The sequence below is a fragment of the Marmota monax genome, unplaced genomic scaffold (assembly GCF_021218885.2).
Source record: "Marmota monax isolate L192 unplaced genomic scaffold, Marmota_monax_Labrador192_F-V1.1 WCK01_AAM20220418_F8-fsc00353, whole genome shotgun sequence".
NCBI lineage: Eukaryota > Metazoa > Chordata > Mammalia > Rodentia > Sciuridae > Marmota > Marmota monax.
The window spans coordinates 942,748-966,653 of NW_026692700.1; the positions used below are offsets into that span (position 1 = coordinate 942,748).

General features: G+C 58.8%; 1 protein-coding gene across 2 annotated transcripts in view; it reads right to left on the reverse strand.

Moving 5' to 3' along the window:
* Rbfox3 (RNA binding fox-1 homolog 3) overlaps positions 1-23,906 on the reverse strand; it is a 370,105-nt gene that overhangs the window by 343,134 nt on the left and 3,065 nt on the right. The window contains exon 1 of one of the 2 annotated variants that reach the window (XM_058579984.1): positions 9,830-9,839. The exons of the other annotated variant lie outside the window; for it this stretch is intronic. The gene's annotated coding sequence lies outside the window, so the exon portion shown is untranslated. Of the gene's footprint in view, positions 1-9,829; positions 9,840-23,906 lie in introns of those variants that run through there. 2 annotated transcript variants of the gene reach the window in all.

A 23,906-nucleotide genomic window follows, 5' to 3' on the forward strand; every position in this document is an offset into this window, starting at 1 on the left:
GGGGCACCAGAGGTACCACCAGCTGAAGGACCCAAGCAAGCGTCCAGCTTCTCTGCACCGCAGGGGTTTTATCTCAGAACAGGGAGAACAACATCCATACCCCCAAGGCCTGTTGTAACAATGACATGGGAGCCAGGTATGAAACACCCAGCACTTGTGTGGACCATGGTAAGTAACTGGGCGCTGGTGGTGGAAGTGGTAATGATAGGGACGGGGGTAGTGCTTACGATGGTGGTGATCATGGTAATGGTGGTGGTTATGACGATGGTGATGCTGTGATGGTAGTGATGGTGGAGAGTATGATGGTGGTGATGATGTGGTAACAGTGATGATGTCGGTGATGGTAATGGTGAGAGCAGTGATGATAGTGGTGGTGAGGATAATGGTGGTGAGGGGGATGATGATGGTGGCGGTCATGGTGATAGTGATGTGATGATGGCAGTGATGGTGGTCGGGATGTGGTGGTAGTGATGATATTAGTGGTGATGATGATGGTGGTGATGATGGTGGTGGTAGTGATGGTGATAGCAATGGTAGTGACGGTGGTGGTAGTGATGGTGGTGATGGTGGTGGTAATGTGGTGATAGCAATGATGGTGATGTGATGGGGTGATGATGGTGGTGGTGATGTGGTGATAGCAATGGTGGTGATGGTGGTGATGGTGGTGGTGATGTGGTGATAGCAATGGTGGTGATGGTGGTGATGGTGGTGACAGTGATATCATTTCAAAACTCCAACTACCACAACGTCGGCAGAATCTAACATCTTAATAGTGAAAAACATCCCCATTAAGTGGATAAATTAATGTCTACAAAGTTGAAGGAACAGAGGCCATCAGATGCCAGAGAAAGGCTGAGACGCCCATGCACCGTCACTGCCGACAGACAAGGACCAGAGTGGGGCGGTTGGCTACGGGCCTCTCACCTGCAACCCGGCAGGCCAAGCTAAACTAGGTCTTCCAGGCCAAGCCGACCTCCAGTCCTCCCTGCGTCCCTCAGATGCCCTCTGAGTGCTCATGTGCCTGAGAATTCAAACCTCAAACACAGGCAGGAGGGCATCGGACACCGAGCCCAGCAGAACTCCCCTGTGGAGGGGGAGGAAGGAGCCACCAGCAGGGCCCACCCTGCTCAGCCGGCCGGGAGGGGAAGTCTGTGCTGGACTCAGAGGGGCAGGAAGGAGAAGGCTTGTGGAGAAAACAGAGGGGCAGTGCAGACTGATTTCAGCCAAAATGAGTGCCGGGAACAGGAGCTGTGGACATGTCAGGAGGGGGTGGAGGAGGAAATCAAGAACCAGACCAGACATGATAGCTAATGGCTACTTAAAAGACTCCTGCTAATTTAACATCTTTGTAAGTCATGAAAAAATATGAGCTAAAAAGAAAAGCAAATTGAAATATTTGAAAAGGAGGCAGAACCTACACACACTGGGAGCCTGGAGATGGACTTCCCCGGGGGACAGGGCAGGCAGGTCAGCCGGCGGGAGGTGGGGAGGGCGGGGCGGGGCCCGGCCCTCCTCCCAGTCACCCAGCCACAGCCAAGGCCAGGACCCCGCCTGGACCTCAGCTCACCTCCTCCCCTCCCCAGTGAGGAGGGGACCCAAGACCCAGCCACTCTCCCAACACCAAGCAGACACCACTGAACAGGGATGTCTCCACCCATATCCACGGCCACTGGGACCATGGAACATTCTAGAAGAGCCAGCATCTCAGGGGCTGCAGAGCCTGGGTGGAGAGGCAGCCAGGAACACACCACCCCGGGGCTGACCACCAGCCCGTTGGCACGCAGGCCATCAAGTGGGCGGTCATTGGTGGAGCATCTGAGAAAGCGTCTGGAGGTTCCCTCTGCAGAACTGGACTGGGATAGCCCTGCATGGCCAATCAGATGAGGGGGCCCAAGAGCCACCAAGGGAGGCCGACGGTGGGCAGCAGGGAACGGGAGGTGGCTGGGGGCGTCCAGAAGGAGGGCCCTCGGGCCACTGCAAGCCCCAGTCTTGTTGGAAGTTGAGCTGACGATCTGTAAGGTGCCGAAGGGCGTCCGCTGCACGGCTTGCCAGACGGGGGAGGGACAGAGACGGCCACAGGGAAGGCGGTGCTCCGGGCACGTTGGAGAAAAATGGCCAATGCTGGAATCCAAGAGAAGGAGAAGCAGCGTCTGTGGAGGCCTCCCAAGCCAAGGAACCAGGGAAGGAGGCAGAGGCGGACAGGCTCCACGGCAGCCCTGACATGCCACAGGGAGTCACAGGGGGGTGGCACTGTCTGGGGACAAGGAGGACATCGCCTCAGAGGAAGTGGGAGCACAGGTGTCCACTGGGGAGGACATGCTCAATCCAAGGGGCCTTGGGAAGATGATTGTGGGAAAATCAGAGGGCTCAGAGGAAGCCTGGTCACGTGGAGGGCGTGGGAGAACCTGGGTGTGCGTGGCACCCCTGACCTTGGCAAACCACCCCGACACAGGGCAGGGACCACGGGCCTGGGCACAGCGGGGAGGGCTCCTGTCTTGTGTTCCATTGTTGACTCTCTGCTGCCTAAAACAATGTCTCACACTTATTGGATGCTAAGTGGTTACCTGTAGGATAGATGAGTATGTGGATGGTGAATGTTGTGGGTGTGGGGTGGACGGGTGGATGGGCAGGTGGATGGATAGGTGTGTGAGTGGGTGGACAGATGGATAGGTGGCTGGATACGTGGATGGATAGGTAGATGGATAGGTAGATGGGTAGGTAGATGGGTGGCAAATGGTGGGTGGGTAGAGGGATGGAGGAACGGATGAGTGGAGAGACAGATGAGTGGACAGTCAATGATGGTTGGATGGATGGACAGAGAGGTGGGAGCTTCAGTGGACAGACAGATGGTACTTGGTAGATGGGTGAATGGATGGGTGGTGGGTGGATAAGCAGATACACGGATGGATGGATGGATGGATGGATGGTCAATGGGGTGGGTAGATGGGTAGGTAGGTGGACAGATGGATGGTGAGGTCCCCCTGCTGCATCTTCAGCCATCTTAGAATACGGGTCCCAGTGACAGTCTCTCCCACCCCAGCCCCCAAGAGACCCAGTGAAGAAATCGGGGCTGAAAGGGCTGTTGGAGGGTCTCCGAGGCAGAAACCAGCACAGGGAGACGCGGGGGAGGTCTCCGGAGGCTGAGAAAGCCGGGGCTCCCTCTTGCGAGGAGGAAACAAGCCTGAACAGAGACAGTGGCAAACGGCAGAGCAGAGCGCTCACGTGCGGGGCCCTGCCTCCTCTCTCCACCTGCTCACTGACCCCCTGCCCAGCGGAGGGCCTGAGCAGACAGCCACTCTCTCCAGCCGAAGCCCTAGGACTGGCCAGAACAGGTACTCGAGAAGTGGTGACTACATCATGATATCTACAAGGCACAGCAAGCAGCTGATGAGCAGCTACTGCCCACCCCGCCCTGCTGCGTCCAGAAGCTCCAGGAGCAGACGCTCCGTGACACGGGCACGGCCACTCGGGCTCTAGGGCCCAAGCCTCAGGCTGTCGTCCAGCGCAACCCGCCACAACGCAGCCCGCAGGCCCAGACACTGGCCCACACTGAGCTCAGCATCTGAACTGACCCACACCAGCACCACTAGCGGCACCGGGGCCACAGACCCAGCACTGGACACAGAGGACGCGCCATGTCCTCTCAGTGCCTCAACTGCCCTAGCAGGTGGGAAGCAGAACGGATCCATTTACAAGTGTGGAAGGGAAGCCCCCAGGGGCGGACCGCCTCGCCCAGGACCACTGACCTGATGAGTGGTGAAGTCCGACTCCCAGACCTGGGCCGGGCTCCCCGCCAGGCGGCACGTCGCAGCTCCTGAATCCAGCGCCACCTTCAGGATGCCTCAAGACTCAGAGGAACGCAGCTTGGGCAGCGCAGTCATTCCAAAATAGGTGTCTCCAGATGCTTTAGGGCTCTGGGACATGGGCTTAGAGCCCCCTAAAATGGCTACCTGGAAAAGGGCCTTTTGCCCCTTTAAGAAGATCACCCCGTTGCCCCCTTGGGTCCTAAGCTCACCGTGGGGGTCAGGGCTGTCAGAAGTGAGCCAGGTAAGGAGCAGCCAGGACGGAGCCGGCCCAGACTGGCTGGGGCGAGTGGTGGCAGGGAAGTGGCACCGCAGGTCAGCCTGTGGCTCCAGATCTAGGCCCCTCTGTGCATCAGACACCCTTAGGTGGTGCACATGAGCAGAGACCCCTCACTATGGATTTAGGTGAACACACAGGGAGGGTCCCCAAACTCAGAAGACCCAGAGACTGGCTCACGAGGCCAACCTGAGACTCCAACCACGACAGTGCCACCCCTGGAGCTGGGGAGCACATGTGACAGTCAGTAACAGAGTCCCAGGGTGCCGGCGGCCCACAGGACACACCCCTGGCCAGCCCACGACACAGATGTCTTCACCCGCAGCCTGATGGAGACCTGCAGGACGTCCTCCTTCATCCCAGCCCCAGCCACAGGCCGGCAGCAGCCCCCAGGAGGCGGGGACCCCATCTCTGTCCACACCTGTGCCCTGCAGGACAGGTGGGAATGTTCAGCAAAGGTGCCATGGGAAGGGGCCACACACTGGCTTTGAGTCCCAGGGCCGGGCAGCAGCAAGAGAGCCGGGCAGAGGGCAGCACAGCTCTCGTCAGGGGGCCGAGCCAATCACTCCACCCCCAAAATGCAAGCTGGCAGCCACTCGGCAGCCACCAGGGCCACCGAGGGGCAGACCAATGAGTCTCTGTGACATGCATTAGCAAATTCATTAGTGAGACGAGCTCTCCCCCGAACAGCTGAGATGGTGTTGAACAGCCTTGTCGGACGCCGGTTGACTCCTTTTATCTATTTATCTATTCCCTCCTGCAGGAATCGGCACGGAGGCCACGGCCCCTGGGAACCAGAAGTGGGGAGCCCGAGCCCTGGCCCGATGGCGGGCATCCCCGACCTCGGAGGGCTGAGTACTCAGGGCCAGGCTTCCGACACCCCCCTTGAGCACTTGACTCTCCCCTTGTTTCTTCCTCTCCCCTTGAAGAATCAAGTGGGACGCCTGTTGGGTGGAGCTGGATGCTGGAGATTAGATTGCATCTGTCTGGATATAAATAATTTACTGCTTGATGGTCAGAGGGAATTTAATTAGTTCTTGTTCTCCTGATAGAATCAGCCCACCATCGCTAAAACATTTCACTCCGAATTAGCCTGAAAGGGGCCAACAAGGCAAGGCTAATTTTACACACATGACGTCCCCCGCAGCCCCTGAGAACACACATGGCAGGAAGCGCCAGGGGCCATCTCTGCCGCCCCCACGTCTGGAGCACCCAAGTCCAGGGCGGGGGGACCAGGACAGAGAGGGGGGACCCAGGACAGGGAGAGGGGGCTGGGTGGGGCCAGGCCCCGTCGCCTTCTCTTCTCTTCCCGGCCCCTGATCAAAGGAACAGGGACCCACATGAAGCAGTCCATGGGTGGAGGGGCCAGGTGGGGACCGGGCAAGGGGCCGCCGGACCAGGGGCCAGGCAAGGCCCGCCCTGCCCCGTCACCCATCAGGAAAGGCTCTGCAGAGCTTGCTGCCTCTGTCTCCCCCGGCAGCGTGGCTGCAGGGCGCCGGCCTCCCACCTGCCTGGGGAGATCGCAGCTCATATGGGAGCCTGAAGATGAGGCTTAGTTCCAACCAGGGCTCGCCCACAGCTCCGCCCGGCCCCGTGTGGCAGGCAAGAAGGCCTAGCTTGTCCCCAAGTCCCCTTTAGGGACAGCTGAAATTAAGTGGATCTTGGAAAACAGACCAACAGGGTCAATAGCCCACAAAGGCCACCAAGACCAAAAGATGCTTCAAACGTGGGCAGGGTCACCCACGGGCCCTGGGAAAAAACAAAATGCCTCTGAGGAATGAGCGGTCACTGAAGGGAGAGGGTGGGCAGGCGCCTGGGCGGGTCTGGGAGCCACCATGTCTCCCGAGGCAGTGGCCGGCCCCACGGCCATCTTCCACCTACAGGACATTCGGTTTGGCGGCCTGATTTAAAGGAGCGCCAGCAGCCTGTGTTAGCGCTGTTTAGAGTCCTTGTTAACAGCTTGGAAAACTATTAAAATTATTTAACTGGGTGCGGATTTGATTACTCAGAGGTCAGCTCTCTACACCTACAAGAGGAACAGAACGGCTTGCGCTGCTCTTCGCACATGGTCTCCGAACTTCGGGAGACAGCCCTTCCCTTGGAGTCACACCATGACCCTCCCGGGCCTGGCATTCAGATTGGGGCGTCTTCTGGTCCTGGACACGGCCGCTGTCACAGCTGTCACTCAGCAAGGACTGTTGGGCCTGAGCTGAGGAGGTGAGTCCCCCCCCGCCCCCGATGTCCCAGGCACATTCTTGATGCAGACGGAAGGAGCAGGATTTGTCTGCTGGTTTGTCCCCAAGTCCCCTTTAGGGACAGCTGAAATGAAGTAGATCTTGGAAAACAGGCCAACACGGTCAGTAGCCCACAAAGGCCACCAATTGGCCAGTGGGAGGACCACTGGCCACAGGCCTCACGCCTGTTGGCTCTGCCACCCTGACACATGGCTCAGCCCAACGCAGATGGACAACAGGGGCCTCCTGAAGGTCAGGCCCCCACCAGGGTCACACAGCAGGAAAGGACCAGCATCTAGCCAGGCCAGCCAGCCACTGGCTGTCCCCAGGCCCCAGCCCAAACCTGCGGCTGCCCTGGCCAGGTGGCTCCTGGGGACCTCCTCCCAATCACCCGGCCAGCCTTCCCCGTGCGTCTGGGCCTGGGGAGGGACGCCACTCCACCTTAGCAAACCCCAGAACCTGCCAGTCGTGCTGGGAGGAGAGCAGACGCTGGTGCCGCGGCACTGTGGGTCCCCAACAACCAGGAGGGACAGTCACAGGGGACGTGGCCTGCCACAGCTGTCAGGGAAATGCGGACAGAACAACCCTAACATCTTCACCTGGAAAGTGGGCAAATGGCTCCGAAGGACAGTACTGGGCCGGCCGCTGGTGCAGGCAGACGGGGAGCAGAACTGCCCAAGGGGCTCTGGCGAGGGTTCCGGGCCTTACAGGTGTTTGGGCTCCCCCTCTGGGAATCCTGCCTGCAGGAGCTGATCCCCCAGAAATATCCAGAGGCACAGACGGACCCTGGCAAGGGAGGAAGCTGATCTTTATGACACGGAAACAACCCTGGAGAGTACCCGGAGGGAAGAAATCCCACACTTCCACCCCACGGCCCCCCTGGGAGTCACGGAGGGCGGGGCCTGGGTCAAACCGAGCAGCACACCGCGTGACATCAGGCAAAAACAGGGCGCAGACGAGGTACAGAGACACAGTGACTGTATTTTAAAGGAAGTACTTGTTTATAAAGACGAGCAGAAGACACCAAAATGCTGTTATCTCTGGGTGGGAAAGTTAAGATTAGGGCTGATTTTTGTACCCATCTTTACACATTTCTGTGCTTTCTCTACTTTTTACAAAGAGAAAATATTTACTGTAATCCTAAAAGCTATTCCTTACGCAGCAAAGTATAAATTTAGCACATCTATCATTATTTTTATTATGACCTATTTTGGTTGAGGAATTCATTTTGGAGTCTTTCTTGGCTACTCAAAGTCCTCTTTAAAGCAGGGCATAAAGATTTAAAGACAGGACCCTGGAGTTCTATCTGAGAAAGGGAGGAATAGAGTCTCCTCCTTTCTCCTGGGAAAAATACTTCTATTAATGCAACCTAAGAGCACCATGGATTTTAAATGCCCTGTCACACTGTTGACTCACACTGTGGTTGGTTAGTTCTTACATACGACATCTCTCGTTGCAGGCTTGGAGAACTCGACTCTTTGGACCCAAATAGACTTCAAATTTGATCCTACTAAGTCCTATCCTGCTTTCTTCAGCCTATCATTCTGACTACTGAGATATATTTAGATCCTAAATCTGCAACACTCTCACCATTCCTCCCACTCATGTCACCCCTCGACTTAATAGCCGCCACCTGTGTTCCCGTCAGAGTCATGAGCAACCACAGGAGCAGGAAGGGGGTCGCAGTAGAGGCCACAGCAGGTCTCTAGAAACCTCCTCCAAGCCTCAGCACCTGGGAGTCGCCTCCGTCTGCCGTCCCACCACGTGTGGAAGCTGAACGGACCCTGGCTTTGCAGGAGGGTGCCTTGACAGGTCCCTACTGTAGCTCCCTGTGCTGGGCCAGCATCAGCACTAGTCCATTCAAGGGCTGACCAGAGCCCGGGGTCTTGCTCCCTCCCACACCATGCCTGCAGCCCGGGCTCCCAGGAGCGTGCAGAAGGTCCAGTCTTGGAGCCCCGTCCACCCATGGGCCGTGCATCTCCGGCTGGGCCAGGGCTGCAGCCGGGGTTGAGGCTCTCAGCAGCTCCTAAAGCCAAACCCCCAAGACCCCAGACCTGCTGTGTCATGCTTGGGGCCTCCTCAAAGCCACCATGCTGAGGGGACGTCTCTCCCCAACAGACAGAATCGGCCGGTGGGGGCGGAGCTGTGCCAGTCCCCGGGAGCTCGGTGCCCCGCCAGGCGTGGCTCGCCCTCGATTCCCGAGGCGGAAGCCCTGGCCTCTCCCATCCACCCAACGTGGTTCCTGCCCTCCACCGAGGGCCCAGCTCTGTCAGCAGAGGCCCCAGAGGGGACACGTGGCCCTCGCCGTGGGGCCAGGGGCCCGTGCCCTGTGCCTGGCCGGACGGGTCCATCCCTGTCCTGCACTCTGCTGGGCCTCCTCTTAGGCAGAGGACCCGCTGGCCTGTGCTCTGTCCCCTGTGTAAAACGGGGCCACTGCGGTCCGACTCACAAGGCTGCTGGAGGTCTGCTGACGGCACAGGCTGGGCCCTGGCAGAGGGGTGTCGCGGCAGCACCCGGCTGGGCTCCACCTCCCAGCCCGCCCTGAGGCAGCGCTGACCAAGTCGAGTCAATAGAGAAAACCCTCTTCTCTTCAATATGACAAATTCAGAATCTGAAAATCAATTTGAAATTCATATAAAAGAACGGGCCTGACCTTTACCTGGTGCTGTCTATTAAGAGCCAGTTTGGCCGACCGAATCAATAATGCAAAAGCCCCTCCGGGTTCCGGGGCAAGCCCAGGACAGCGCGGCACGGCCATCTTCTGCAGCACATCTCACCTCCCAGCCCTCGTGTGCCCTCTGGAGCCAGGACAGGCCTGTCCCCATCGCCAGCCCCAAGCATGGGTGACACACCCCCGGAGCCACCAGACTCTCCTGGCCTGGGAGCAGACCGCTTAGCGCGGGGCTCTGGGCCGTGTCTCTAACACCTTGAGTGACGGCGCCCAGTGGGAGGACCCGCTCCCTCCCAACGGCTCCAAGCAGAGCCCTGCTGCCCACCGGCCTGGCAGCGAGCTCGTCTGCGCCTCTGCCCCACTCCCCGGACCCGCTCTGCGGATTTCCTGCTCTGGTTGTTTCCTATAAACGGAGTCGCTCAGTGCGCAGCCTCCTGTGTGCAGCTTCTTCCCATGACAGCAGGGTGGCCGAGGCCCACCCACATGGCCACCAAGCCAGCTCCACGCCCGTCGTGGGCTGAACGAGGTCCCACGGTAGGGCCCACCACAGGGCCTCCCAGTCCTCTGCAGGTGGACATCTGGGCTCTTTCCAGTTTCGACTCCCGTGAAGAAGGATCTCTTACTCCCGAGAACACTGCGATAGAGCCCGAGTCCTCGGCCCCAGCTCTGTGTGTACCAGATTCCCTCCTCTAATCCACTTATCCCTGTGCCTGCCCGAGGGGATGGCTGCACACGTCACACCACGTGCAACGTGTTCTGGTGGCCAAGGTCAGCTGATGAAGGGGTCTGCATGGACAGACGGACGGAGCCCCTGACTGTGTCGTCCGTCCCCTCTCCCACCGACGGGCTCAGCGGCATGGAGGACCCACGCACGGGGAAGCCTTCACTGGTCTCAGAGCTGGTCTGTTTGCACTGCCCCGGTCCCCAGCCCTCCCGCGCCTCCAAACCAGAGACTGTGTCCAAAGCCACTCCTGGGCCCCCTGGAGACCCCAGTGCCACCCGCAGGGGGAGCCCCGCAGTCAGCCTTTCCCTGCCCTCCAGTGGGCGGGGTGGGCCAGCACGGGGAACGCCCGGGGCACACCTCTCCAGAGTGGCCAGGTCGTGGCAGGTTGGCATGGCTCGCAGCGGCTGTGGCTGCCTTTATAAAATGGAACACCACGTCCTGGCGGGATGGAGAGACCCACAGCTAAGACCGACGGGGGACGCGGAGGAAGCTTCGTGGAAAGCCGGGCCGGGAGGAGGGAACAGGGCCAGGGGGCGGTGGTGAAGTGACCCTGCGAGGCGCCTGCTCACCCGGGATCACGGCCCTGCCCCAGCCGGCTGTCCTCTCACTCACTGGAAAGGACGCCCCAGTGGCCTCTGGCAGTTGAGGCTCTTTCAGGATCCCAGCCCGTCTCCCGACATCTCTGGGCTCTCTGACCGAGTCCGCCTCCTGCTCTCTAAAGGGACACCCAGTAGGGAGATGAGCAGAGCCGCCCCCCACCCCAGCCCCACCCTGTCTCAGAACCAGGCCCAGGTACGGTCCTGGCTGGGCGACTGGCCCCAGGCAAAGCCCTGGCCTCCACCACACCCGCCGACCCGGGGCTGAGGGCTCCTCCCCACATCTCAGGGGTCTCCTCCTCCCCTTGGCAGACGCCAGCTCCCGGCTCCCCCCTCCTCAGACGCTCACACTGAAATCAAAGTTGATCCAAATCATTTTATCCGACCGCACAAAGCCGGGGTCCTGATTTGTGACATAGAGCCTTAGCTAAGTCCTAAGTCTCGGGTGCTGGTCTGACTGCATGGTGTCAAGGGCAGAGACCAGGCCTCAGCAGGCATGGCGAAGGACGGGCCCAGGAGCCCGCTGTGGAGCGTCGGCCTCCGCTCCTGCCTCCCGCAGAGGCGAGCCCAGGAGCCTCCAGACGGCCTGCCTGCTCTCCCAGGTGCTGGCCTTCTGCAGGACTCACTCTGCCACAAGAGGAGCCGAGGCACATGGCCAGGGGCATGGGGAGGCCCGGCCCTCACCTCTCAGTGGACAGAGCAGCCCCAGGTGGGAGAAGAGCCCTGACCCCTCAGGGAGCCCAGGCACTGAGCCCTAGGACTCCCACACCCATCAACAGCTGCGGCACACCCACTGTGAGCTGGACGCCAGGGGTCCAGGTTGGTGTCCACCGAGCGCCCACCCTCCTGCCCTCCCTTTCAGGCAGGGCGCTGGCTTTATGAAGGAGCAGGCTGGACCACGTGGGCCTCGCCAGGGCTCCTGACCCCTCCACCAAGCCCACAAGCACGCACTGAGGGTGGGCTCCATGCCCAGCCCAGGGCCAAGGCACAAACCAGAGGCACACGGCCTTGCCCTGGGGACCGGCCATTAGGAAGGCCAGGGAGAGGAGCATCCAGCAGAAGGACGTGTGGGACTGCTGCGCTCGAGTTCAGGGACGCTGTGGGGCAGGGTGGGCCCTGGCAGGGAGAGAGCAGCCAGGAGGACTGGGCTGGGAGGGCAGGAGGAGGCGACTGTGCCTAGGCCTCCCCAGGGTCCCCTCCCGTGGCCCCTCTCCTGAGCTCCAGGGCTCTCGGGGTGAGAATGAGATTTGCTGCTGGTCATTCCGTGCTGACCCCAGGCCCAGTGCTCAATATTAACTCATTTAACACTCACCCATCCTGCGGGCCAGAGCTGATCATTATCATTCCCGTTTTACACACAAGGACATTGAGCAGCAAGAGGCGGGTCCGAGGCCACACAGACACTGGGGGAGTGGCTGAGACTCAGGCCCCCACCCCCTGAGTGCAGCGTCCCCAACGCTGCCGCTGCTCAGACACGGTCCGTCAGCTCCTGGGCCAGGAACCTCCTGCCTCCAGTGTGATGACGCAGAGGCCACGTCCTCGGCCCTGCCTGAGCCCTGGCCCCACAGCCCCCACAGCACCCCAAACTGTTTCCCAGTCACATGCCTCTGTCTGGGAGCTATGGGGGCTCAGGGTCCCAGGTGTCCACACCAGGCCCTCCACACAGACCCCAGGATAAAAGCAGGTTGATGTCACTCCCGTTGCCCCCATGGGCCGCTCCTGCCCGAGTTCTGTCCCCCACCCCTTCCTGGGCCATCAGCCTCCCAACAGAGAGGCAAGGGAGAAGTGGACCCTTTCTGGTGTCCCTGGGGGACCGCTATGCCAGTATTAATAGAGGGTCCCTCCTCCCATCTGGCTGTAACTTGGCACCCACTGACCAGGGTGTCTCCTTCCCTGCCCCCCATCACCCCAGCCCCAGGAGTCCCCACTCTGCTGTCTGCTGCCCAAGGCAGACCAGGGCCGATTCCACATGTGGGTGAGATCATGTGTCCCTGCGCCTGGCTCACGTCACCTAACAGTGTCCTGTGGAGTCACCCGTGTTGCTCAGCGACAGTCTCCTGTGTTGGAGGGCTGAATCCTAGACAGACCACATTCATCCTTAGATGGACATGTCGGGTGTTCCCTGGTGGGGGTGTTGGGAAGAGGGCGGCCGTGCCTGCCAGGCCAGGTGACCCGGGTTGACAGCACCCTGTGTCTCGGATCTCAGAACACGGAGTGGGAGGGTGTCTGCATGCCCGCCACGGAGACGCCAGAGGCCTTGGGGTGATGGATGCGCCAACTACTCAGATTTGACCCTCCCACAGCATGTCCAGGAACCCACCTTGTACCCCATAAACACAGGCAATCAGTTGTCAATTAAAACAAAAACGTAAAAACCGTAAGCTAAATAACAAGACGGGGCTTTAGGAATCTGAGACAGGAAGACAGCACATGCCACAGCTTCCCCCGCGCACCTGTCCTCGCCCACCCACCTCAGCACGAGCCCAGCAGAGGCCCTAGGGAGCCCAGCTGCTGGCCGTTGGCCCTGAAGGATGGGAACAGCAGAAGGCTTGGCCCCTGCGCCTGCCCAAGGGCCTTCTGGACGCCCCCGGACGGCCACCCCTCCTCTCTCCCACTCCAAGGGTCACCACATGTAGCACATAGACACAGCACGGGCAGCCGAGTTGTCACTGAGGCAGACCACGAAAACTCCGTGGGTCCCTGAGGTCCCCACAATATCCGGGACACACGCTGCACCGTCAGTGCTCCCTGGGATTCAGGCCTTACTGGCCTCCGAGCTCACCCCGTGCCCTGCGCCCCGGGCACTGGGCCTCTGTCCCCTTCCCCCTCAGTCACCACCTCGCTCTTTCTGTCCACCTCGCTCTTTCTGTCCACCTCTCTCTTTCTGTCCACCTCTTTCTGTCCACCTCTCTTTTTCTGTCCACCTCGCTCTTTCTGTCCACCTCTTTCTGTCCACCTCGCTCTTTCTGTCCACCTCTTTCTGTCCACCTCTCTTTTTCTGTCCACCTCACTCTTTCTGTCCACCTCGCTCTTTCTGTCCACCTCGCTCTTTCTGTCCACCTCTCTCTTTCTGTCCACCTCTCTTTTTCTGTCCACCTCGCTCTTTCTGTCCACCTCGCTCTTTCTGTCCACCTCGCTCTTTCTGTCCACCTCTCTCTTTCTGTTCACATCGCTCTTTCTGTCCCACTTGATGGAAGAAGGCTCCAGAGGGAAGTGTCCAGCCGGGTGGCCCCAGTGCTGGCCTCCTTGCCACAGCTTCACGGGGCACTCAGCAGGACGCACCCTCAGGGCCCACAGAGGACGGCCGCAGGAGGGAAGGAGGAGAGAGCGGGCAGGGAGACGGGGCTCTGGAGGGGCAGAGGACCTGGGGCCCCGCAGACACCTCTGGGCTACACAGGCCCCGGCGTGACCACACACCCCAGCGGGGCACCCGAGGCCCACAGCCTGGGCCTGCCTGGCCGCAACCGAAAGGAGCAAGAGAGGCCCTTCAGGCACTACTCCCGAGCAGCAGCATACACCTGCCCTGGGCCGGCCCTCTGCCGCAGCTGCGTCCACTTAGCAGGATGACTGCTGCCAAGACCCACCTCTGGGCTCCCAGTGCTGGGTCTCCGCCTCCTGGCCCACCCACTAGGCCCCTCATGGGGAGTGCGAATCTCTGGAGGTAATTCTAACACTAGTCCCTCAAGGTGTTCGCGAGTTTTACATCGACTTCAGCTTCAGGAAATGGGGTGGTGGTAGAGGCGCAAGAAAAAAAAATACCTTGCCTCCCCACAACCCCCCAAGAAAGGCCACTCTAAAGGGGACGAACATGTAGAGAACAGGGCACCTCTGCAGAGCACCAAGGAGGGGTCAACTCACTCCCAGCCTCTGGGACCAAGGTAAGGCCCCGCCCACGGAGGTGGCAAGCAGATATGAATCGATGTGCGCTGGGCTCAGGCTGGTCCCTCCTGGACAGCAGCAGGTAGTTTTCAGTCTCCCACAAGATGGAGCAAATGGACTCCTGGTTGGGTTGAAACCACCAAGGAGTGCCCAGGACCTGAGAGAACATGGCCAGGAGCACGGAGGGACACTGTGACGGTCAGTCTGGTGTGGTCACTTGGCCAGGCAGCATTCCCAAGGGAGCCAGTCTAGGTGTTGCTGTGACAGCATTTGCTCACTGGGGTCAACATCTACACTCACTGACTTCAACAAAGGAGGTGAGCCTCCATAATGAGGATGGATAGGCTTCACCCCATCAGTGGACAGCCTTCCCAGAAACACTGAGACCCCCAGAGAAGAAACTCCTGCCTGGAGGCTGCCTAAGGCCCACCTGGATTCCCAACCCGCCAGCCTGCCTGTTCTGTGAGTTTTAGACTTCCCAAAATCAAGAAAAATAAGGCGATGGATGGATGGATGGATGGATGGATCACCGGTGCATGGATAGACAGAGATCTGCCTAGGGGAGTGAAGGTAAAGATGAGGACAGAGACAGGTGGAGATAGAGATGATGGAGGAGACAGAGGTGGAGATGATAGAAGAGATGGAGATGGAGATGATGGAGGAGATGGAGACAGAAGTGGAGATGATGAAGGAGATGGAGGTGAAGACGATGGAGGAGATGGAGATAGAGGTGGAGATGATGAAGGAGATGGAGGTGAAGACGATGGAGGAGATGAAGATAGAGGTGGAGATGACAGAAGAGATGGAGATGGAGATGATGGAGGAGATGGAGACAGAAGTGGAGATGATGAAGGAGATGGAGGTGAAGACGATGAAGGAAATGGAGATAGAGGTGGAGATGATAGAATAGATGGAGATGGAGATGATGGAGGAGATGGAGATGGAGATGGAGATGATGGAGGAGATGGAGATGGAGGTGGAGATGATGGAGGAGATGGAGATGGAGGTGGAGATGATAGAAGAGATGGAGATGGAGATGATGGAGGAGATGGAGGTACAGAAAGTGGAGATGATGGAGATGGACATGGCCTATTGGTTGCTTCTCCAAAGAACCCTGACTGATATAGACGCCCAAGGCTGTGGCCATGGGCACCTCTAATCCCCTCCCACCTGGCTGGGCCTGACACATCCTGGTACCCACCTCTCTATTATTAAATGGGGTTCCTGAGAGCCCCAAGCCCAGACCCTGCAGACCTCCTGACTAGAATGGAGAGGATTATCCAAACCCTCCAAACCCAAGGCCCCATGTTGGACCCCTCTCATGACCAAGAAGTGATCTTGACTTTGATGGCAGAGGTAGTGCACCAAGTGCCCATCCTCCCATTGCCAAGACTTAAACTTCCTGAACATCAGCCTTCCCATCATCTCTGGCTAGAACAGAGAAGCAGCGAGAGAGCCAGACGTTGGAGAGCCTGGGTGTGGGGCTGGTGAAGGACCCAGGCACACAACGGGGCACTGGCACCCTGGGCAGGGAAGCGGCATTGCAAAAGGAGGTGAGTGGTGAATTCACATCCACAGTGTCCCCTAGTGGACTAGGGAGGTGAGGAAAATGCGCCAGAGCCAGGAGGAGCCACACCCACAAGGTTTTGACCTTGACTGTATGTCAGCTGATCACTGAGCTTGGAGAGGAGAGCTCAAACCCAGCTTAATGATGATACATGGGGTGTGGGCACCTGTGCTTCTGGTGCCCTGGGCCTCCACATGGGCAAGTGCAGACTTCCAGGACACCACCTTCACCTTGCCCGTCAAGGTGCCCACTGCTGGCTCAGAGTCTCAGGGTCAGCTCCTGTTCCTGCAACAGGTAGTGCAGGACTCCTCCTTGGAAAGCCCAAAAGAACAGGGGGTGCAGCCCAGGTGGAGGGGGCGGGGTAAGGACTGAGGCCTCTCTGGACCAAAGCACATCATGGGGAACCACCCTGAGTCACAGCTCGACCAACACCAGGCCATGTCCCCTGGCGCAGGGTGGCTCGGGGGCCTCTGCAGACCCACCATAGGTGGCAGTGCCCACAGGCTCCTAAAAATAAGCACCTGGGAACCCTGCTGTTCCTCCACCTGGCCCAGGAGCATCGGCACTTCCTCGGACTGTGTGCTGGCTGCCTTCCCGGATGGGCAGGTGTAGGGCTGGGCCCACCTGGGGTGGTGCAGGGGAGGGGCTGGCCCTTGCACTGGTCCAACAGAAAGCCACTATGCTCCCCTCACCCAAGGGGGGTCCACACTGCCAGGGGCAGCCGCAAAGTCCAAGGAGATTCTAGGCTTTGTCATGGCCCCAGTTCTGGGAGCTCCAAGGCACTCAAGTCCTCAGATAACCACGCTCAACTCACGTTCAGTCAGATAAGCAAAGCAGGCGGCTGCCAGATTCTGCGCAAAGCTGAGTGGGTGGAGTTCCCCCAGCCTGAGGGGCCCTTGTACCTTCTCTGCAAGGCCACAGCAGAACTGGGTTCCCAGGGGGTGTGGCTGAGGGCCCCAGCGTGCAGAATCACCCCATCTTAGTGGGCTTGTCCGCTCCCTGGGTAGGCCAGGCCCTGCCACCATCCTGGACCCTCTGTGGGTACGACCCTGCACATCCAGTGCCTTTCCACACGCCCAGCAGAGACCATCTGTGCACCAAGAGAATCCACAACATCTGTGGGAGAGGCGCTCCCTAGCTTGGCTCTAAAATGTAAAATAAATAAGAAGATACAAATGCAAAACAGCAGCTTCTTCCAGAAAGCCAGAGGCAGGGGGGCTGGCACAGGGTCTGCGTGCTGTGTGGGTTGGGCACCATGAAGGATCATTCCAGAATTCCACCCTCTGGTTAGGAGGCTGCGAGCTCTCTGGTGATCGGGTCCTCGTCCAGCCCTCAGAAGCGCAGCAGGGCTCTGGAGCATCGGGTGGGGCGCAGCTCGGGTGCCAGTGTCTCCATGGGCCTCCTCTCCCTTGGCCCCTCAGCCTCCCACCCAGGCCACTCCCTGCAGGAGTGACTCACCCTGTACACAGGCTTGCTCTCTGAGCACTGACTTTGAAGGTGTCCCCACCTGTTCATGCCTCCACCACCACCCTGCACCCCGTGGGAACACTCACATGGACTTCACAGCTCTTCCCACAGAGAGGCAGGGCCTATTTGCTCGTCCCTGGACCAGGCTGGCCTCAGGATCACAAGAGCCCTGGAAGGGAGTGACAGTAAGCAGTTCCAAGCCCTGGTCTCTACACGACGGGCTCACATGGTCTTGGAGGGACCCTGCGGCCTGTGTGTGAACCTGCCTGAGCCTGCCTGCTGGAGGAAGAAAAGCCAAGACCCACCACTCAATCCAGCCAGCCCCCACCCACCCACCAACCAGCCACGGGCACATGAGGGAGCCCACCAAGATCAGTCAAGCACAGCCCCAGTCAGCAGAAATGCCCAGCTGACTCAGATTCGCCAGCAAAAGCACACAACCGTTGTCCCAAGCTACTGAGTTTTAGACCTGTTTGTTATACAGGAGTAGCTAACTGATGCACCCTGCCCCCCAAGGCATGAGGCTGCCCTGCAACCTCATCCCGTGTGCTCCTCAGTCTTACAGAGCCCCGTGGACACACGCAGCTAACGTCTCTCTGGTAGGGCTCATAATTGAATTACTTGGTGAGATCTTTGGTTTAATTTTTTCTTTTAACACATTTTCCATCAGAAAGAGCAGCAGCTGTTCAGAGAACTCCTGCAGAGCCTCAGAAGCATCCTTCCCGGGTTCCTCCAGAGAGGCTGGTCTTGTCTGCTGGAGAACAGGTCCTCCCGAGGCTTTGTGAGTGCTCCACGGGTGACGTGGTAGCCATCACTGTGGCTCCTGGAGTCAGAGTTTGCACCTGTGGTAAGGCTGGTCATTCTTATCTGAATTCCAAGTACGGATAAATAAACTTAATTAAAACAACAGGGAAAATTCCACACTGGAGGTAAGGGAAAGAAATTCCTTCACTGCCGCAGATGCAGAAACTGGTAGGGGCAAGGTCGTTTGAAACTGAACCAACCATCCAGTCCCAAAGCTTCTGGGAGGCGCCAGAAGAATCAGGCAGAGTCACCTCGTGGGAGGAGAGGACGTTCCCATTGGATCTGGGAGCACGCCCAGGAGATTCCAGGAAAGGGGCATGTCAGGGTGTGGACCACCCAGGTCTGGCTCTTGAGCTCACAGTAATGTCCAGAAGCAGATGGTTTTGAGCCTTAACACGGGCACTGACTGTCCCCAGTGTTTTCTCATCCACCTGATGACTGACCTCATTCCCCCAGCTGCTCACGATGCAAGGAGACTTTCTGGGTTTCATTCTGCCACTAGGACTAAACCCCTCCCGGGGGAAGGCTGGGCATCACATCTTTCTAAGGCCACTTTGGGGGCCCAGAACAGGTCCCCTGCTTATCCATGGTTTTGCTTTCTGCAGTTTCAGTTACCCAAGGTCACCCACGGCCCAAAAATATTAAATGGAAAATTCCAGAAATAACTCAAGTATGAAATTGCATGCCATTCTGAACACCATCATTAAACCAATGGATATGAATCATCTCTTTGTCCAGAGTATCCATGCTGTATACCCTACCTGCCCGTTACTTGCAGCCCTCTCTGTTATCTGATCCGCTGTCTCAATACAGCAGGGCCTGTGTTCAATTCACCCTTATTATATTTAACAGCCTCAAGGAGCAAGAGCAGTGGTGCTAGAATTTTATCTTAGCATATTGTTATAATTATTCTGTTATTAGTTGTTAATCTCTTATGTTGCCTAATAGGTTTATCATAGATATGTTTGTATAGAATAAATCAAAGGTATATAGAGAGTTCCATACTACCCAAGGTTGCAGAGACCCACTGGGGTCTCGGAATGGGTTCCCTGTGGATAAGCACAGACTAATTCACTGACCTCCCCTCCCGGAATTGGGAAGGGAAGTGCAAGCAAGATAGTTTGATCTATCAGCTACGGCCCACCCAACTGCTGTTCGTTGGCCAAGAGATGAGCTGAGCCTTGAGGGACCCCACCCTTAACACTGCCCACCCCTGTCCTGAGCTGGACTCTGCCTCCAAGGGGGTGTGTGGGGTCCTGGAGCTGCCTGGCAGCGCACCACAGACAGGTTCACAGGGCAAAGCAGATTGTCACAGTGGCTGGGTCAGGTATTGATCCACAGGGTCCTGCTCCTGTTGGAGGCGGAGAGAAACTCCATCCCTGACCTCCCTCCCGGCTCCAAGAGCTGCCACAACCCTGGCCGTCATCTGCTTGTGGCCCTGTCACTCCAGTGGTACAGCCATCTTCTCCCTCTCTGCCTGTGCCCAGTGTCCCCTTTTGATAAGGACACCAGTCACGATGGATTACACCCACCGATGACCTCGGGTTATCTTGGTTACCTCTGCCAAGACCCTGTCTCAAGTAAGGTCACCCTTTGAGGAGAGGGGTTAGGACTTCGACGTGCCTCTCTGGAGGACACAATTCAGCCCTGACAGGCAGTCTTTTCCCTCCAGATGCTCCCCAGGGCCCGCTCCCCAGCCTCTCTGCTCCACTGTGCTCCCAGGAGGGCCGGGGCCTGCACACCTGTCCCAAGGTGCGTGGGAAGGAGCCCAGCATCCTGCAGAGGGGCTCTGGAGGGGCCCTGGGGACGGGCTGCAGGTTCTCCACATCCCACCTGGGTTTGTCCTGCTTTGTCCCTCCACAGCATGTCTGTCTCTCCAGGCCTCCACAGGGCCCAGCACCTGGGGGGGAGCCGCCAGTTCCTCAGTGGACGCCAGCGTTCGAGATGGAGACTCTGCAGGGAGAAGGCTCCTGCAAAGGGACAGCATCTGGAAATGAGCCCGCAGCTTGGGGAGAGAGAAGGGCGGCGGTATGGACAGGCAGGTGCCTCTCCTCCCCAGGCTTCCTGGAAGAGCCGCGGACCCAGGGCCTTAGGACATGCAGAGGGAGATGCAGGTTCGGGGTGCGTCCTGGTTACCCCAATGTGCGTGGCTTCTCCCCACCTGTCTGCTCCCCAAACTGCCACGGGCCATTTCCACTCCTCACTGTCCCCACGGTTTCAATGCCCAGGATAAGGACGTAGGCGAGGGGCTGGGTGGGGGCAGACACGCCAAGGCCACATGCTCTAGATGACAAACGGAGCAGCTTGGGACTTCCCACTACCCGTCAGGTGCCAGGGTGGAGGGGCACCCCCGGGATCCTCTCTAGGACACGAGGGCAGCCCAGAAGGGGTGCCCATCATGGCCCTGTGTCTAGGGCAAGAGCACAATCCTGCAGAGCTGGGAACTCGCTCCTCACACAAACAAGCTTCCAAAAATTGCAGTCCGTCTGCCGCCAAGTTTGGGGCTGCTGTTTCCTTCCCAACCCCCGGCGCCATGTTGTTGTTTTTTCTTTTTTCAATTGGCCCAAAATGCAAATTGCCTTACTTGACGGGTCTTCGGACGGTAGGACGTGGTCCAGGGCACTCCCCTAGGACCAGAAAGAAGACGATCCCGCCAAGAACACAGGGCAAAGGCCAAGGGCACTACTGAAGGTCATTTGGGCCAAGTGGCACTGGGTAGAAGAGGGACGAGTGACAGATGGCCCACTCACCTGTCCTCCCCGCTGCTCCCTGCCTGGTCCCTGTGCTGAGTAGGCTCCTTTATCACCGGAAGGGAACAAGCAGCAGGGACATCAGCCTAGCCCTGGACGGAAGTTCTCACTGCGGTGAGACCCCTGCCAGCTGAGAATGATGTCGCTGGGCTGGGGTGGCCCGGCCCCAGAGCGCACACCAGTGTTCCAGGAACCGCTTGGGACCAGGGCTCGGGACGCCGCTGACTGGTCACAGCTGGACAGTGTCCGGCCTTCCAGCAGTACAAACACGGGTGAGCAGCTCAGCCCACGGCCTGTCCCCTCAGAGAGACATCCCCTCAGGATGGTGTCCTTTGAGTGCCCACCACACCGGGGTCCAGGAGCAGGGAACAGGCCTCTGCTACTTCCTCCTTGGTCTACTCCCCCTTCCAGAAGCAAGGAACCAGAGAAGAGCCGGGAGGGGAGGTGAAGCCCCCACCAGGAGTGAAGATACAGAGCGACCCCAGAGCCTGGTGGCCCAGCTCCCACGGGGACGTGTCCTCAGGGTGCAGAGGAGCCAGGCGCCAGGCGCTGGAGGTCACCGCTGGGTGAGTCCACCTGCTCCGGGCTCCATTCATCTGACAGCTGATCCTCACAACCACTTTGTCATTCTAGGAATGTTGGGGATGGGGACACACCATTCCCATTGCCAATCCTGCCACCAAAGAGATGGATGGACACCAGCACCCAGACTCGTAGCCCACACATATTTACTGAGCCCCTTCTGTGTGCCAGGCTCAGCCTACGACAAACGGCAGGCAATTGCTACAGAAGCCCCAGGAAGCAGACAGGTGGCTGTCCCCATCTCCAGTCCACTCCTTCCTCCAGGGCTGCCTCTGCCTCTGGGCTTCAGCCCCTGACTGTGAACACACGGCCTCAGCACTCCAGAATGTTCTCCGCCATGACCAGGCAGCTTAGCCATGCTCCTGCCCACAGGGGCCAGGCATACAGCCCTGGGCCGTGTCCCTCACAGGCCAGCTCTGGCTGGCCCTAACCAGAGCCTGCTGCGCTTCCACACCACCTGCCGAGCTGTGGGACTGCCCGGGGTGGCCGGGACACGATAGACCCCAACCTTCAGGGCTGAATAGCAGTTCCCAGACACAGGGCCATCGCAGGTCTCAGGTGACAGGGGGTGGACAGCTCTCCGGGAGGTGAGTCCCACATCGGACAGGGACGGGACCCAGCCCCCTGCTCCGGCGGCTCCGATTCACTCTCCCTTCCACTCTTTTGTTCACGCTCGTCTCTATTGTTTCTCGGGCACCGCGGCACGTGTGCACGGCGGCACATGCGTGTAAGCTCTTATTGCAATCCTTGAATGAGGTCTTGGCTGAGAATCCACAATTCCCTGGTGGCCTCAATCTTGCAAAGATTGCTTTTAACACGGTTAGGCCTTAGTCCTAAAACCCTCCTCCTTATTACAGAACCAGACCACTTTGCCCTGAGCCACCAGCGTCTCCTGTCAGCGCTGGGCGAGAGAGGAGAGGGCAGGAGGGGAAGGGGCAGGGGCCGGAAGCCCAGGGAGGAACCTCCCTAACCCATGGCATCCTGAAGAGACCTCTTTGTGGGCCCCAGGCAACGTCAGGACATGACTCCTAAGAACGTTTCCTTTTCTGTATTCCAGATGTTTAAGTGAGGAAAGGAGGAAGAGAGAGCACAGACCTTGATGGCCACACCTGGCACGAGTTCAGCTCAGCCCTGGACAGACGGTCGTTTGCTCTGGCCCAGTGCCTGTGCCCCCAGCAGCCAGCCTGGACCAGAGGGCCAAGAGAGGAAATTGAGAGGATAGCACCAGCGGGTTCCAGATCAGAAACCCAAACTGCTCCTGGGGAGGTGCTGGGGGACCCACGGACCCCCTCCCCTCTCACCTCCTGAGTCAGTGGTGTTGAGGACAAAAGTGAGTCCCCTCAGGCACCTTTGCAGATTTGATTAAGCACCCACTGTGTGCCCGAGAGGTGACAGCGGCCCCCTACCCTCCTCTCCTCCCCAGCTTGTCCCTGGAAACGGGAGAGCGCTCAGAACTAGGAGCTGAGAGCCAGTGTTCCCTGGAACCCACAGGCCTTTCCAGACTGAGGACGGGAGCCCAGAAACAGGGCCTCCATCCCGGAAGGTTCCCAGTGGAGCCGTGCGGAGGACAGCCTGGGGGCAGCAGAGATGAACGGGTGGACCAACAGCCCCTGCCCTGCACGGGCACTCGGGCCACAGGGAGGAGCGTGGAGCCCAGCCTTCAGCAGGCACCTCTATTCACACCGATCAGCCAGCCCCTCTCCGAGCTCTGTCCCTCTCCCGCAGTCCACCGGACAAGCCCCACGTGTTGGGTCAGCCACAGATGCCCCCAAGGTGCCTGGTGGAGAGCCAGGGCCCAGAGGTTCTCGCTCTGTCCCTGGGCCCCCGGGGCCTGAGAGTCTTCCAGGAGGGCAGTGAGTCCAGCAGCAGCGTTCTGAACATCAATAAAATGTGGATCAATGTGTCAGGCACCTGAGACATCAGAGGTCATGTTTTAAGCTTTATGCCAAAGAGCATGGTGCCCAGCCTAAGGTCAGCCGTCGGGAGGTGAGTGGGCCCATGGAAGATCTGAGGACACACTCCGAGAGCCCACACCTCGGCACAGCCCAGCAGCCGACGGGCAGCCCTTAGCCAATGGGCAGCAGAGTCTTGGATTCTGCAAAACAAAACCATGAAGACCAACCTGCCGGCGGGGAAACAGGCAGCGCATTCACAGGCTAAATATAAATAGTATTGATCGGTCTGCCATCTTGAATTATCCATTTCACGTCTGTTTTCCATTAGCATCAATGATCACGAGTGACTCCCTGGGTCGTGGACCTGGAGAAGTCTTGGGCTAGCTCCCACGACAGGCCAGCATCTTCTGGACAACCCAGAACCTTCCTGGTACTTTCTCCTCCCCTTCAACTACTCCTTACTCAAGCCCAGGAGAGGCTGGCCCAAACATAGCCCTGAGGAACCCCTCCACCTTCTGGAGTGTTCTGCTCTATTTGACAGCCAACGCCGGCTCCAGAGAACAACTGCCTGCCTGCGCCCAGGGCTCACTTCCAGGGAAGAGGGGAAGGAAGCTCCCATGGCTGGATGCACGGCCCAGTAAAACCCGCAGGGCACCA